Source organism: Maylandia zebra, linkage group LG19 (genome assembly GCF_041146795.1).
Source record: "Maylandia zebra isolate NMK-2024a linkage group LG19, Mzebra_GT3a, whole genome shotgun sequence".
NCBI classification, from domain to species: domain Eukaryota; kingdom Metazoa; phylum Chordata; class Actinopteri; order Cichliformes; family Cichlidae; genus Maylandia; species Maylandia zebra.
Genome location: NC_135185.1, coordinates 18,557,486 through 18,575,089, shown reverse-complemented (window position 1 = coordinate 18,575,089; position 17,604 = coordinate 18,557,486). Strand labels below are relative to the sequence as shown.

Below are 17,604 nucleotides of genomic sequence, written 5' to 3'. Positions count from 1 at the left end.
AACAAAATAACTTAAAGCAAAAATTGGTAAACGTAAAGTCTGAAGTCTTTATATTAAGGGCCATCAGTCAAACAATATTGTTTGCTCTGGGTCTAAACAGAGCGCGTTGTGTGTGACATCTTCTTTTGCGCATGCGGGCCGCTTTGAGGGTTCACACTAGAGCGCGTTTGCTGTCGCATTTTATTTGTAGTGTGAATAAGCAGACAAAAAAATCGGATTTGATCAAAAAATCGGAATTGAGCATCAAGACCAGCAGTGTGAACGTAACAATAGTGAACGTAACTCTACAATGAGAAGCAGCTGACATTGTAAATATTAATGCCTGTTGTTAATTAAAACCTTTAACCTCCTCCTATTATTATAAATAAATCTAAGGACCTCCCATTTTAGTACCGGATTATAATCACAAAACGAATGTTGGTTAGAATACAGGTGCAAGTGTCTGTAAGAGATAAAAACTGGCAATTGGAAGGTTTTTGTATTGTGGATCAGTGATATGTAGCACTGTGGTATCTAGCAGCACAGAAGTACACTGCACTGCTGTTCAGGGTGAGATCTTTTATTGTTAATGTGCAGGTCTGGTCTTTATCTGCACTCCCTTTGATTTCAACCATCCATCCAGGCTCTATTACGTCTCGGGTTTTTAACATGTATCCCAGGAGCTGTAGTTGACTGTTTTTTGTTTGCTTGTACCAGAGGATTACATCGTAGCTGTCTATACTGTGTGAACAGGTGATTTCTGCTGTTTGTCCTTGAATTTTATACATATCAGCTGGATCCTGGTGGACTCGGTCACTGAGTGAGGAACCTGTTTTAAAAAGCAAACAAAAAACATCAGAAACCTCATCAGAAATAAATTTCCAATATAACAGTAAATACTGAAGACTTGAAAAGTTAAGAGTGCATTACCTGACACGAGGATAATGTTAAGGCTTATGCAGAAGAAAGTGATCATCATGTTGTGTTGCATAACTAAACTCAGGAACAGAGCTGTTATGTTGCCTGTGCTGTGTATTCAGTTCTGCTGATCGTTCATATCTCATTTATCGTTAAACCCTCCCACCAGGAAAATGGGCAGTGATGCAGTGGATTCTGAACAGCCATTATACTACAGACATACTGCCACCTCATGAAAATAAATAGTGTTTCTGTGTTTGAGTTCCACACTGTTATTTCTTTCTTTGTCTGTGAAAGCTTCGTTAACATAAGTCCAGTTCATTTCAGGGTATTGAGTCACATCCTGGGAAAAACCTGAAAGAAGAAAATATAAATGAATATTAAAAATACTCTGAGCAAACGTGTTCAGGTCTTACATGAACAAAAATGATTGATGTTTATGTACCTTGAAGCCACAGAGATGAGAATATGAAAGTGATGACCGGTTGAGCAATCATAGTGTTATTGTGCAATGCGATGAGAGAGACTTTCATTATTTAAGTCTCCTGCTTTTTATAATGGTAGGTGGAGGTTAAAGGCTTTCCCTCACAGTAAGGACCTCCCATTCCCTTACTGGGTTATAATCACAAAACCAATGTTGGTTAGAATACAGGTGCAAGCAGCTATGAGCTGTAAGAAGACTAACAGTGAAGAAGTTTTTGTATTGAGTATTATTGTTATGTAGCACTGTGTAACTAGCAGCACAGAAGTACACTGCACTGCTGTTCAGGGTGAGATCTTTTATTATTAATGTGCAGGTCTGGTCTTTATTTGCACTCCCTTTGATTTCAACCATCCATCCAGGCTCTAATACGTCTCGGGTTACTACCATGTATCCCAGGAGCTGTAGTTGACTGTTTTCTGTTTGCTTGTACCAGAAGATTCGATCATAGTTAGTTATCTTGTGTACACAGTTGATTTCAGCTCTTTGTCCTTGATTTTTATACATATCAGCTGGAGTCTGGAAGACTTGGTCACTGAGTGAGGAACCTGTGAAAAATGTCAACAAAAAATCTCACAACAATATAAAACAACAAATATGTGAGTAAAGGATAAAAAATTAAAAAGTAAAAAAGGTGCATTACCTGAAACCAGGATAATGTTTAAGATTATGCAGAAGAAAGTGATTATCATATTTTGTGGCATGATTATATTCAAGAAGTTGCATGTTAAGTCTTCCGTGCTTTCATAACTGTGTATTCAGCTACACTGATCATTCATTTGTCATTTCTGGTTAAACCCTCCCATCAAACAATGGGCAGTGATGCAGTGAATTCTGAGCAGCCTCTACGCCACAGACATACTGCCACGTTATGAAATGGCTTAAAGTGACAAAAACCTGTAACGGATTGTCCTTTTTCAGCACCTCACCATGTTATTCTATATCTCCTTGAACATCTTCATCATCTTTTCCTTCATCTATGCAGAACTATCTGCTATCTGCTCAGGAAACTGTGCATCCAGGCTTCAAGCAGCACCATTGGGTTAAAATTGATGGTGCATTAATATGCTTGAATTTTCATTTCTATCACTGAATTCTATCCACTATATCCAGATTCATGAAAAAGCTACATTTTTCTCAGACCACACCAGTGACTGTGAGCTGTGTCAAAGGTGATTTTATTCAAAGGTTCAAAGTCCCAAAGTTGCTGACAGCTCAGAAGTTGCTTTTTATTTCCTTTTAAAATGATTGTTGTCATAGCTAACTCGATGCAGAAGATGTTTCCTGACCAACTGTTTCAGTAGTTTGACAGTAGATGTGGTGTAATAACTCAAAAGGGCTTCCAGAGGATATTAATAAAAAGAGAAGCATATTTTTATCTGAAATGGGAGCTCCTGTTTAAAAAAATTAAAAAAATAAAAAAAAATCTCTTGCATTAAACATGTACCTGGAAGCCACAGAGATGAAACGACTAATGTGAAAAGCACCTGTTGTTAATTAAAACCTTTAACCTCCACCTCTTATTATAAATAAATCTAAGGACCTCCCATTTTAGTACCGGATTATAATCACAAGATCAATGTTGGTTAGAATACAGGTGCAAGTGTCTGTGAACTGTAAGAGATAAAAAACTGGCAATTGGAAGGTTTTTGTATTGTGGATCAGTGATATGTAGCACTGTGGTATCTAGCAGCACAGAAGTACACTGCACTGCTGTTCATGAAGAGATCTTTAATTTTCAGTGTGCAGGTCTTGTCTTTATTTGCGTCCCCACCAATTGTCACAGTCACTCCAGGCTCTACAAATGGGTTTGTTATGTACATGTATCCCAGGAGCTGCAGTTGACTGTTTTCTGTTTGCTTGTACCAGAGGATTACATCGTAGCTGTCTATACTGTGTGAACAGGTGATTTCAGCTGCTCGTCCTTGATTTTTATACATATCAGCTGGATCCTGGTGGACTCGGTCACTGAGTGATGAACCTATGTTTAAAAAAACAAACAAAAAAACATCAGAAACCTCATCAGAAATAAATTTCCAATATAACAGTAAATACTGAAGACTTGAAAAGTTAAGCGTTCATTACCTGACACGAGGATAATGTTAAGGCTTATGCAGAAGAAAGTGATCATCATGTTGTGTTGCATAACTAAACTCAGGAACAGAGCTGTTATGTTGCCTGTGCTTTCATAACTGTGTATTCAGTTCTGCTGATCGTTCATATCTCATTTATCGTTAAACCCTCCCACCAGGAAAATGGGCAGTGATGCAGTGGATTCTGAACAGCCATTATACTACAGACATACTGCCACCTCATGAAAATAAATAGTGTTTCTGTGTTTGAGTTCCACACTGTTATTTCTTTCTTTGTCTGTGAAAGCTTCGTTAACATAACACCAGTTCATTTTACGGGATTGAAACACATCCTAGGAAAAAACTGAAAGAAGAAAATATATTTGAATACTAAAAATGCTCTGAGCAAACGTGTTCAGGTCTTAAACGAACAACAATAATTAATGTTTATGTACCTTGAAGCCACAGAGATGAGAATATGAAAGTGATGACTGGTTGAGCAATCATAGTGTTATTTTACAATGTGTTAAGAAAGATTTTTATTATTCCTATTATTTCCTATTCCTTTAAAACAAATGATTTTCTCATAGCTAAAGCTGTTTCCTGAGCAACCATTTCAGTAGTTTGACAGCAGATGTGGTGTAATAAATCAAAAGGCCTTCCAGAGGATATTTAAAAAAAAGAGAAGAATATTTTTATCTGAAAGGGGAGCTGCAGAAATGCATGTGGGTTTTTTATGTGTATGGTTTTGCCCTGACAATGATCTGATGTTTCCATGTATAATTAGCAGACCGTGGCATGCAGTATTTAACTGTCACTGTCCAAATGCTTATGGTGGACCTGACTACACCTGCTATGAGCAGTGATGGACAAATTAAAGATAAAACGAGAAATGTAATAGTCAAGCAGCAATATAAGATGTGTTACTGTAAAATATTGGCTGTACTGCAGTATTTAAGTCAAGTTTAGTGTCTTCTGTAAGTGCCTTCTCACTCAGCATCATATCATTTAAGGAATAAACCAATGTGATATCAACAGAGCAGATATTACATAAGTAAAATGAAACTGCAGCTAAAAATATGTTTGCTTTTGATCCTTTACTGTTTAACTTGCAGAATATCAGACACTATGGAAAATGCTCATCACCATCTCCTAAAACCAGTGATTCAATGATTTGGATGTGAGTGAATACTTTTGGCAATATAGTGTATGTGTTGAGATGTAGGTCAGCCCCACCTGGTAGGAACAAAAGAGAATGCAAACATTTATACGGTCTGGAGGTCTGTCATGTCTGCTTTTTCTACTTATGTGAATTAAAGCTGTACTTATTTTTTTCTATTTTTTTCTTTCTTCCTGGTTTTATAAACAATGCATACTCTAAATAACACGCTTAGATAAATGATAATAGAACAAGGGTATATTTAATACATTTTTACATGACTGGATTAGGCCACAAACCACTAAAGCAGGTGCTTAAGAGCTTGTCTTATCAAGACCACCAAATGTAAACAAAACAAAAAACTGTGCAGTTTTTGTAGTGTTCAGTGGGGCTTTTTGTCATTGTGCATACCTTGCTGCACAATAGTACACTGCACTGTGCTCTATTTGTGCAACTTTGATAATCACATTTGAAGAAACCACCTCCATGTCAAGATCAACTCATTTTAAGTAAAGAAGTTATTACCTCAACAGAAAAAGAGAAAATTAAACATGTTGACCTTCCTTTGATAACACGTTAAACTATGTGCCTAAGACTTATAGGGATTTAAATCACTGTGTTCTGACTTCAGATCAACTGTGTGACCTTACTGATCTATCTAAGACCTAAAAGAAAAGCGAACACTATGCTGGCTGGTATGTAAGAGGTCGGGGAAGTATGATCAGTTCAAAACCATCCACTTTGATGGTTTTGAGTTTGTGTATTAAGGGGAGGGTTTTTCCTCTGTGTGCACAGTAGTACACTGCACTGTGCTCAAGTGACTTGAGGTCGACTATAGACAGAGAACCATTCTTTTCTTCCTCTCCACTCAAATCACCTTAAAATATTTTTTTATTCTGACGTTTCGTTCCTGGGCCTACATCAAGTGTAACTGCTGCCCACATACTACTCCTATAGAGTCAACAGCACAGAAAAATCCAAGTTTATGAGCAGCAGTTTGTCACTTTGAAGATATGCAATCCAAAACAAATAAAAACATCTAATCATCTTTTTTCTTCCCTTACAAAATAATAAGCAAACTAAAGACTATTCTCTAACTCTCAAAAACCAAGAAACAAAAAATGAAGTATTTGAATAAAAAAGGGCCTCTCCCTCCTTATAAGGCAAGCTACAAAGTGTTCGTGAATACAAATTTAAAGTTTACTATTTACAAGGATTATTTACAAAATGCTTTCAGCTACTGTAACCACAAAGACTTCAGATTGTAATGCTGATCTCTCACAGACAGGCGAGAAAGCTGAACACACCCATTGTAATGGTAGAAAAAACATCACATCTTCATGGATCATGTCATTCTTTGCTGTTTTATTGCACATGTCCAGTGCACTTCATGGCTTGGGCTCCATGGGATTTCTGTCTTTCTGTGGTTAAGACCTGTTGGACTTTGTCTCCGGTTGTCTGATAAACATGAGCAGCTCCTGTTTGAACCCTGAGTGACTCTTACACTTTGCCAGTTGCTGCAGGTTTTGATATCTGTATTTCTTGAGCTCCTGTGCCACCTACTGGGAGGACATGAAAGTCAAGTCATTTCCAATGTTAGATTAGTTGCCGAGCGGATGTTGTACAGCTTCTCCTGCTTCTCATGTCACTGTTTGCTGATAGGACAAAAATACATGCCACTGTCATTCTGCTGCATATTATTGTAATGGAGACCAGGGGTTCCATTACCTTGTTGGCATTGTTAATGATAAATTGTTGGATTGGGAATTTAAAATAGGGTAATAAAGAAAACACATTAGTTCTTATGGAGTCTTTTATTAGGTTTATTTTGACATACGATTAAATTGACAGCTTGTGAAGGTGAAGAGACAGGGGGACTGACCATCCTACCTGTGTCAGAGAAGAGCCAAAGTTAAAACTGCTTGCAGTTAATCATTTGTCAATAACCTAAATATATGTGAAATGAGAACTTATAAAGGTACTCACCTGTCCTGGTTGCTTCTTGCAGGATGTGGATCAAAAGAGTGAAAGCAATCACCTGCTTAAGAGCTCTTGGAGCAGACCAGTGTGCCAGGTTAGGGAGTATGGTTAAAGAGGGTTTTAATTTAGATAGTAATGGGTGAAGCTTAGTCACCAGTGTGTGAATGGGTGGATGACAGGTTGTGTAAAGCGCTTTGGGGTCCTTAGGGACTAGAAAAGCGCTATACAAATACAGGCCATTTACCATTTATTGGTTTGTTTATAGTATGTGTTGGAAATATGTATATGTTTGTGATGTGCTTTAATGTTATTGTATGTTTGTTTGTGTGGAGGGTTATGTTTTCATTTTGATTAGTTAACCCCTATACTTGGGCTATTCCGGATGCTCACCTGAAAAGGTAGAGTATAAAAGGAAGCCATTTTGTTTAGTTGTAGTGAGTGTTTTGTGCTGTTATCATGCTCCTTCTTTAATAAAGTGTCAGTCCATGGATGTGTTTTACTCCAGTCTCGCGTCATATTATTGGACAGAACCTATGACTGCCGGCCAAAACTGGCAAGTGGTGTCAGGAGTGCTGCCTCTAATGAATAAGGTAAATATGATGACGAGAAGTGGAAAGAAGAATAACTGTAATGACGTGGCAGAGGAAGGGGGGAAGGTGCTAGCTGATCCAGTGGCTAAAGCAGGAGCTAAACCTGGCGATAGACTGGATGAACTGACAGCTCTGGTGAAATCATTGATGCAGTCTCAAGCAACAAGAGACCAGAGAATGGACAGAGAATCAGCCCGACAAGAACAAAGATGGAAAAGTATGCAACATCAGTTTCAGCAAATTCAAGTTCAAGTGAAAGAAATGACAGAACAGCAGCAGGAACAAGAGAACAACCAAATCGAGGAGGGAGGTGAACCTGATGAGGGGCCTAGTCTGACTGGTCAGCAGATGTGGTCTCTGCCAAGACAGGAACCATTTCACCAGAGAGATCCCAAGTTGTTGCCACTCACTCCAGATGATGATATTGAGCATTTTCTCACTACTTTTGAGAGAATGGCTCAAGTCTGCCGTTGGCCGAGAGAAGAATGGGCTGTTTGACTTGTACCTCTGCTCACAGGTAAAGCACGTAGTGCTTATGTGCATATGGACATTGCTGATTCGGAAGTCTATGATAAAGTAAAAGATGCCATTCTTGCTAAATACGAAATAACTGCCCGGCCAAAACTGACAATTATTCACATTAAGAGTTCTCAATGTCTTTTCTGCTGCCTGACTATTTGTTTTCATGTTTCCCACCAAAGAATGTGTAGATGATGAGGCCTCAGTCTCTCCTGGTCTTTGAATGTACCAGTACAAATGACTATGACTTTTTTTTTTTTCTTTTCAATTTCTTGCATCAATCATGTATCCTGAAGCCTCAGAGATGGTACAACAAATGTGAAAAGCACCTGAGGAATCATAGTGATACTCTGGATGATCTGATATTCTCGTGTTGGTGTTGTTCCCAGACCATTATGAAAATGTTGTTCCAGGTTCAACATTGCAAGTGACCAATCACATTGTTGTGACGTTATTATTTTGCGCGCCAAGCCATTCGTGCATTCATGAAATTCCAATGTTGCAAGGACAATATCAATTCTGCTTACTGTTTATTAAAGGGTTAGGGTTAGGGTCAGGGTCCGTTGATCGGCAGACAGAGGTGGTTTCACGCAGCTTAAGTACAGTTTTTTGTTTTACGCCGGTTTTTCCCGAAGTCGCAAAAGTATGACGTCACAACATTCTGATTGGTCACTTGCAATGTTGATCCTGGAACAACATTTAGTATGATGATCTGTGAACAACACCAACACGAGGATATCAGTTCAACCGTGATACTCTACAGTGTGATAGCTGGCATTGTACATATTAATGCCTGTCATTATTTATTATGGTGGGTGGAGGTTAAAGGTTTTAAATCTAAGGACCTCCCATTTTAGTACTGGATTATAATCACAAGATCAATGTTGGTTAGAATACAGGTGCAAGTGTCTGTGAGCTGTAAGAGATAAAAACTGGCAATTGGAAGGTTTTTGTATTGTGGATCAGTGATATGTAGCACTGTGGTATCTAGCAGCACAGAAGTACACTGCACTGCTGTTCATGAAGAGATCTTTAATTGTCAGTGTGCAGGTCTTGTCTTTATTTGCATTCCCAGCAATTGTCACAGTCACTCCAGGCTCTACAGATGGGTTTGTTGAATACACGTGTCCCAGGAGCTGCAGTTGGTTGTTTTCTGTTTGCTTATACCAGAGGATTACATTATAGGTGTCTATACTGTGCGAACAGGTGATTTCTGCTGTTTGTCCTTGAATTTCATACATATCAGCTGGATCCTGGTGGACTCGGTCACTGAATGAAGAACCTGTGTTTAAAACAAACAAACAAAAAACATCAGAAACCTCATCAGAAATAAATTTCCAATATAAGAGTAAATCCTGAAGACTTGAAAAGTTAAGCGTTCATTACCTGACACGAGGATAATGTTAAGGCTTATGCAGAAGTATGTGATGATCATGTTGTGTTGCATAACTAAACTCAGGAACAGAGCTGTTATGTTGGCTGTGCTTTCATAACTGTGTATTCAGTTCTGCTGATCGTTCATATCTCATTTCTCGTTAAACCCTCCCACCAGGAAAATGGACAGTGATGCAGTGGATTCTGAAGAGCCATTATACTACAGACATACTGCCACCTCATGAAAATAAATAGTGTTTCTGTGTTTGTGGTACACACTGTTATTTCTTTCTTTATCTGTGAAAGCTTCATAAGCTCTGAAATTTGGCATGCTGTTTAGGGACAGAGTCCTTTTTTGCTCTATTCCCACCCAAATCTCCAGTGATATTGAAATGATCATGAATTGGTCTTCAAATGTGACAACTTTGAAGTTTAAAGAAAAGGTGTTTCATAGCTTTCTCTCCAGGCTGCTGCTGGTACCAGAGCATCACTCTGTAGTCAGTCTTTTCATGGCCGCAGAACATCTGAACCAACATTTGTGATGAACTCAAAGGGAGACTGACGGACCTCAAGACTCTGACACCTGAATAGAAACGCTAAAAAAAACAATTTTGCTTAAATCATAACATTTACACTTTTAGATAATCTTATGTTACGCAAACAGCATATTATCTGTCAGACAGAGAAAGAGAATATGGATCATATTTTCCTCCAATTTATGTTTTTTAGGGAGCTAAATATTGGGCTTTGACTGATTGAGGTTGAGGAGAAAAGTGAAGTGAAACTTATACTGGCTGGGATCTAACCAAGATGTGGTGAGGAGTATGTTAGTTTAAAACCATCCACTTTAATGGTTTTGAGTTTTTGTATTACAGGGAGGGGTTTTCCTCTCAGTGTGCAAAGCTTGCTGCACAGTAATACACTGCACTGTGCTCAGGTGCCTTTAGGTCCACTATAAACAGAGAAGCATTCTTTGCGTCATCTCCACTCAAATCTCCACTAATATTAAAATGTGTCTTAAACGATTCCTCGTGCTCTTTGTTGTTGTAATATAAATGTCCAATGCGCTTCAGAGCCTGGTCTCCAGGGGATTTCTGGTACCACTGCATGAGCATGTAGTCGGTCTTTTCATGGCTGCAGACCAGCTGCACTTTTTCTCCAGGTCTTCTGAAAACTTCCAAAGGTGTTTGGGAAACTTTAACACCCAGACAAACACCTAGAAACAGAGAAAATGAATAATCAGCATATAAACGAAAGATAATATAAATTGGGATCCTTGAATGATAAATGTGATTACCAGTGAGCCAAAACAAACTGAATAATGTCAGCATGATGAGCTTCTGTCTGAAAACAGAACAGTGAGTGATATGAACATTTTCCCCATGCACACTTTTATTGACGCCCTCCTCTTGAAACCAGCTGCTAAAGGTTTTGATATCAGTATTTCTTGAGCTTCATCGCCACCTACTGGAGGACATAAAAGTCAAGTCATCTCTAATATCAGATTAATTGTTGAGCAGTTTCTGTACAGCTTCTCCTACTTCTCACATCACTGTGTTTGCTGACAGCACAAAAATACACACCACTGTCATTCTGCTGCAAATCATTCACAGTTAGAGCCCCTTTCTTAATGTTTTATTTTGCTGGCTGATAGATAAAAATAGATAAAACTAGATCAAATTCTTCTTTACCTGAATAGTAATAACCTCAAACTGTTGGTATTTATACTGCACCACCTTTAAGGATCCTTAAGTACTTCATGGCATTAATGCATGTACATGTGTGCTGAGATGAAGAGGTCTTTTCAAATCTTAGCAGAAGATTTTCATGAGGCTTGTAGAGGCATGTCTGCTTTTACTACTTTTATGATTTAAAGTTGTACTTATTATTTGGACTTCATTCCTTGTTATATAAAGAGTACATATCTGAACAACATGCCTAGATAGATAAGAATAAAACATGAGTGTGTTAGCATGTTCTATGGATGGATTAAGCCACTAGACAACCACTAAAGCAGGTGCTTCAGAGCGTGTTTTATCAAAAGAGTTTTTGTACAGTTCAGAGGGACTTTTTATCATTGTGCTTTGCTAGCTGCACAGTAGTATGCTGCACTGTGCTCTTGTTGTGCGACTTGAACAATCAGATAACCTTTTTTTACTGTATTCACACTCAAATCTCCAGTGATATTAAAATGATCTTTATATTGTTCTTCATATTTGTCATCTTTGTAGTACAAATACCCAATGAGTTTCATAGCTGTCTCTCCGGGTGGCTGCTGGTACCAGAGCATCATCCTGTAGTCAGTCTTTTCATGACTGCAGAAAATCTCCACTTTGGATCCAACATTTGTGATGAACTCAGAGGGAGTCTGACGGACCTCAACACCTAGACAGACACCTGGATAAAAATATTTTTAAAAAAAAAACACACATTCAGTTTAAACCAAAACATATGATGCATTTAAATAATTTGATCAGTTTCCATGTTTAGAAGATCTTATTCTAGGTAAACACGTTATTACCTGTTAGGCAGCAGAAAAAGAGAAAATTAATCATGTTGACCTTCCTTTGATAACATGTCAAACTGTGTGCCCTAAGGCTTTAGGATTTAAATTACTGTGATCTGACTTCAGATTAACTGCGTGACCCTACTGAACGAAGATCTAAAAGGAAAGTGAAGTGAGCACTATGCTGGCTGGCATCTATTTAAGAGATCACAATCCACTTTGATGTTTTTGAGTTTTTGTATTAATGGGAGGGGTTTTCCTTTCAGTGTGCACACTACTGCACTGCAGAGTGCTCAGATGCCTTTACCTGAACTATAAATAGAGAAGTATTCTTTGCTTACTCACCACTCATATTGGCAGTAATATAAAACACAAAGATTTCAGAATGCATTTTTCAGCTTTCACATTTCAATAATTTGCTTATACTCAGACTTCTCACACAAACACTCAATGCTACTAGCAGTCTAACTGCTGGCTCGTTATTTGCAGGGGAAGCAAACAGCGGGGTGAGGTGGCTGTCACCTGGAAATTAAGATGCTTCTCTCTATCCAAATATCCAATTTGCATGCAGTATTTTCTGCAAACCAGCTAACAAGGAATCTCCACCTGTCTCAGCAGAACACACAAACTCGTATGGTAGAAACAAACATCGCATAATCACCGATCATGTTGTAATACAAATGTCCAATGCACTTCATAGCTTGGGGATTTCTGTCTTCCTGTGCTTGTAGATGAGCTGCTTCCACAGGTGTTTGGTAAATTGCAACCCAGAAAAACACCTAGAAAGAAACAAATGGAATATAGATGATATGAAGGGGTCCTCCTGAATGATTAATGCAATTACTAATAAATCAAAATACATGGAAATTTGTCAGCATGACGAGCACCTGTCTGAAAACGGAACATTAAATGACTCTTACCAGCTAGCACAAGTTTTGATATCAGTATTTCTTGAGCTCTAGTGCCACCTACTGGAAGACAAAAGTCAAGTCTTTTCTTGTATCAGATTGGTTGTATCTGTTTGACAATCTTTAAAGTCGAGGTATCTCTTGCAGGCTTCATTTACCTTGGAGACAGCGAGACGAGACAACAAATTCTACGAGCACTCATAGTGATACTATACAATGAGATACGGCCGATATTGTAAATATTACAGCCTGCTGCTATTTACAAAAGGCTTTAAGTCACTCTAAGAACCTCCCATTCCTGTACTGGATCATAATCACAAAACAGTGTTGGTTAGAATACAGGTGCAAGAAACTCTGTGCAATGAGATGACAAGACAGTGAGGAGGTTTTTGTATTGAGTGTCAGTGATATGTAGCACTGTGGTATCTAGCAGCACAGAAGTACACTGCACTGTTGTTCATGACGAAATCTTTAATTGTCAGTGTGCAGGTCTTGTCTTTATCTGCACTCCCATCCATTGTCACAGTCACTCCAGGCTCTGGAAATTGGGTTGTTCCCAACATGTATCCCAGGAACTGCAGTTGGCTGTTTGTTTGCTTGTACCAGAGGATTACATTATAGCTGTCTATACTGTGTGAACAGGTGATTTGTGCTGTTTGTCCTTGTTCTTTATACATATCAGCTGGATCCTGGTGGACTCGGTCACTGAGTGAGGAACCTGTAAAAATGAATAATCAGAAACCTCACATCAATATAAAATATAGAACGAGAGTAAATCTTGAAAAATAAAAAAAAGTTAACAAGAGTGCATTACCTGACACCAGGATAACGTTAAAGCTTATGCAGAAGAAAGATATTATCATGTTGTGTTGCATAACTAAACTCAAGAACAGAGCTGTTAAGTTGTCTATGCTTTCATAACTGTATATTCAGTTCTGCTGATTATTAATACACCATTTCTTGGTAAACCCCTCCCATGAGGAAATACAGTGGTGTTACTGTGTGTTCTGAGGAACCACTACCCTACAGACTTACTGCCAGATTATGAAAGGACTTGGTTCTAAATTGAAGTTTTCTTTATGACCTATATTTTCAAGTATAATCTCTGGGCATTTTATGTGATACTGCTGGGTTCCTATGAACCCTATAATGTCCTTTTCTAACCCACTAAGTTTTTCAGTTATATTCAATTTCTTGAAAATTTACATTTTTCTCAAACCACACTTAAGGTCATGAGCTGTGGGTAGTGATTGAACGGTATTTACCTTAAAGAGAACTTTTGCAATTTTGTTTTTCTGCATAATGCAGGTCACCAAGTAAACCTTTAATATTGTAATGCCAACAAAGTTCCAGCAACTGCCACATTTTTATTGGAAGATTTAAAAACATCCAAAGACCACAAAAGACCACCAAAGTTTGCACAAGATGCATCAACGTTTTTTGATTTTTAATTTTATTAGAAGTAAATCCATCAAAGCCAGTAAAATCAGTGGCAAAGCTGGCAAATATGAACCACTTTTTTTCTATAGTTTGTCAAAAATCTGTGTTGAGATGGGACCTGTTGAGAACCATCTGCAAGCAGTGCCTGTGCTGTTAATAAGAACGCCATGATCAGTGGTGTGTAGATAAATCGAGTTGAACTAAAATGGAATATTCACCCATATCTAAGCACATAAGAATATCATTAGTCAGTGCCACGGCTTTTTGGTAAATCATGCAACCTCTTTAATGAATATTTAATAGAAAATGCTAATCACCACTTTGTAAAGCCCGTAGGGATAAGACCATTTATTTTGATTAGTGAGATGCAAAGATTAATTTCCCTGTACCACTAAAAGAAACTTAAACTTGGGAGATTTCCTAGTTATTTCCTTTCTGCGTGATGTAATCCTTGTGTTTTAATTCCTGATATGCTCATATTTTCATCCGAATCACCGACAAAAGAGCTGTTGCTTTTAACTTTTATTGTATATTAAATGTGTTATTAGTGGGATGGATAATTAGAATGAACCAACAATAACATCACAGTTGAAAACAGAAACCACAAAAGCAGGTGTCTGAGATCAGTTTATTCCCTATACTTGTGTAAACCACTGATTCAAGGCTGCATAGTTTTTGTAGTGTTCAGAGGAGCTTTTTGTCACTGTGCTTTGCTAGCTGCACAGTAGTACACCGCACTGTGCTCTTTTTGTGCAACTTTGACTATCAGAGAGACGTTCTTTGCTGTATTCCCACTTAAATCTCCTGTGATATTGAAATGATCTTTATATTGTTCTTCATATTTGTCATCTTTGAAGTACAAATGCCCAATGAGTTTCATAGCTGTGTCTCCAGGCTGCTGCTGGTACCAGAGAATCACCCTGTAGTCAGTCTTTTCATGGCTACAGAAAATCTCCACTTTGGATCCAACTTTTGTGATGAACTCAGAGGGAGACTGACGGACCTCAATACCCAGACAGACACCTGGATAAAGAATGAAAACAAATTCAATTGAAATCATAACATAATGCCACATTTAATGAAACCGTCCATGTTCAGATAACCTTGTAGTAAGTAAAGAAGTTATTACCTGTTAGGCAACAGAAAAAGAGAAAATTAATCATGTTCACATTCCTTTGATAACGTCAAACTATATGAGCCTAAGAGTTGTAGGATTTTAAATTGCTGGGATATGACTTCAGATCAACTGTGTGACCACATTGAACTAAGACCTAAAAGGAAAGTGAAGCGAACACTATGCTGGCTGGTAGGAGGAGTATAAACAGTTCAAACCCATCAAAATAAATGTTTTGGGTTTTTTCAGTTTTTGTATTAAGGGGAGGGGTTTTCCTCTGTGTCCATAGTTTGCTGCACTGTAGTACAAGGCGGTGTGCTCAGGTGCCTGTAGGTCGGCTATAAACACAGAAGAATTCTTTGCTTTCCTCAAATCACCATTAATATTAAAATAAATCTTCATACTCATGTTAAACTCACACAGAGGAGAGAAAGCTTAACATACCCCCCACACTCTCTTATGGTAGAAGCAAACATCACATCATTGTTTATTATGAAAATCTTTGTTAAATAAATAAATAATTTTTTATTTATATAGCACCTTTCAAGACAGAATCACAAAGTGCTGCAAGTCATAAAGAGACTTAAAAAGAGAGAATAAAACAGGCAAAAAATTAACCAAAAGCAGTTTTAAAAAGGTGAGTTTTGAGTTGTTTTTTAAAAACTGCTACTGAGTCCGCAGTTCTTAATGCTTGGGGGAGAGAGTTCCACAGTCTAGGGGCCACAGTGGCAAAAGCTCTGTCACCCTTAGTCCTCCTCTTAGTATTTTTTATAGCAAGTAAGCCCTGATCAGATGACCTCAAAGACCTGCTAGGGACATAAGGCTGTAGCAGATCAAAGATGTAGGCAGGTGCCAGTCCGTGCACAGCTCTGTAGGTCAAGACCAGGATCTTAAAATCGACTCTAAATTTAACAGGAAGCCAGTGTAACTGAGATAATAACGGTGTCACATGTGAGTACTTGGAGGATTTTGTCAAAAGCCTAGCTGCAGCGTTTTGCACAAGCTGCAGACGATCCAGAGAACCTTTGCTTAGACACATAAACAGCGAATTACAATAATCCAAGCATGATGAAATAAATGCATGTATAGCAATCTCGAGTTCAGAGCGAGATAAAAGCCTAGCCACATTTCTTAAATGATAAAAACAAGACCGAACTAGAGATTTCACATGCCCGTCCAATGTGAGACTCGAGTCAAAGGTGACACCTAAATTCCTGATAGAGGATTTAACATAAAGTGTGAGAGGGCCAAGGGCTTTCACTATCTGCGATAGAAACCTATCAGGGGTGCATATGAGGACTTCGGTTTTCCCCTCGTTGCGTTGGTGTAATGCAAATGTCCAGTGCACTTAATAGCTTGGTCTCCAGGGAATTTCTGCCTTTCTGTAGTTGCAGATGAGCTGCACTGAACTTCCAGCTTCCAGTTTGAATTTAGGCGACAGACACTATCTCCACTTTTAAGATTTGGCTCAAAACTTTTCTTTTTCATAAAGCATATAGTTTGGAGGTTTGTCCTTACCATTGTCACCGAAGCGCTGTTGGGGTTTTTCTCAGTTTATGTTTTTGTTTTGTTTTTATTAGTCTTATTTTGTTATTTTGATTCTTATTTTTACAATATAAAACACCTCTGGGGAACTGTTGTTGTGATTTGGCGCTATATCAAATAATTGAATTAAATGAAACTGAATATTGTTGGCATGATGAGCTCCTGTCTGAACATCTCTGACATTTACCAACTACTGCAGGTGTTGATCGGTATTTCTTGAGCTCCAACGCCACCTACAGGAGGAGATGAAAGTAATTTCTAATATCAGATTAATTGTTGAGCAGTTTTTGTACAGCTTCTCCTACTTCTCACATCACTGTGTTTACTCACAGCACAAAAATACACACCAGTGTCATTCTGCTGCAAATCATTCACAGTTAGAGCCCCATTCTCAATGGCTTCTTTGCTGGCTGAATATTTATTCTCAGGGGCTCCACCATAGTCCGGCTTCCCACCAAACACTGTGTAGACAATGAGCCTCATGGTCTCTCCTGGTCGTTGAATATACCAGTACATCTGGTTGTGGCCCTTATCTTTGTTGTGGCTGCAGTTCATGTGTGCAGCTTTGTTAACATAACTCCATCTGATTTCAGGTTGTTGAAACACATCCTGGGATTGACCTGTAAGAAAAAAATATAACTTAATTCAATAAACAAAATGTTTAGGCGTTAGATGGTGACAAGAAATCTTTAAAGTCCAGGTATCTCTTGAGCGGTCTATGTACCTTGGAGCCAGAGAGATGAGACAAAAAATACAATGAGGGCTTGAGCAATCATAGTGATGCTCTACAATGAGATGAAGCTGACACTGTAAATATTAAAGCCTGCTGTTATTTGTAATGGTAGGTGGAGGTTATAGGTTTTAATTCTCTCTAAGGACCTCCCATTCCACTACCGGATTATAATCACAAGACCTATGTTGGTTAGAATACAGGTGCAAGTGTCTGTGAGCTGTAAGAGATAAAAACTGGCAATTGGAAGGTTTTTGTATTGAGTATCAGTGATATGTAGCACTGTGGT

At 38.3% G+C, this 17,604-nt stretch overlaps 1 protein-coding gene across 4 annotated transcripts in view; it reads left to right on the top strand.

Moving 5' to 3' along the window:
* The window catches only part of ccdc177 (coiled-coil domain containing 177), a 173,403-nt gene that overhangs the window by 36,138 nt on the left and 119,661 nt on the right, over positions 1 to 17,604 (top strand). For 2 of the 4 annotated variants that reach the window (XM_076877657.1, XM_076877654.1), the window contains exon 2: positions 12,634 to 12,721. The exons of the other annotated variants lie outside the window; for them this stretch is intronic. The gene's annotated coding sequence lies outside the window, so the exon portion shown is untranslated. The remainder of the gene's footprint in view (positions 1 to 12,633; positions 12,722 to 17,604) is intronic. 4 annotated transcript variants of the gene reach the window in all.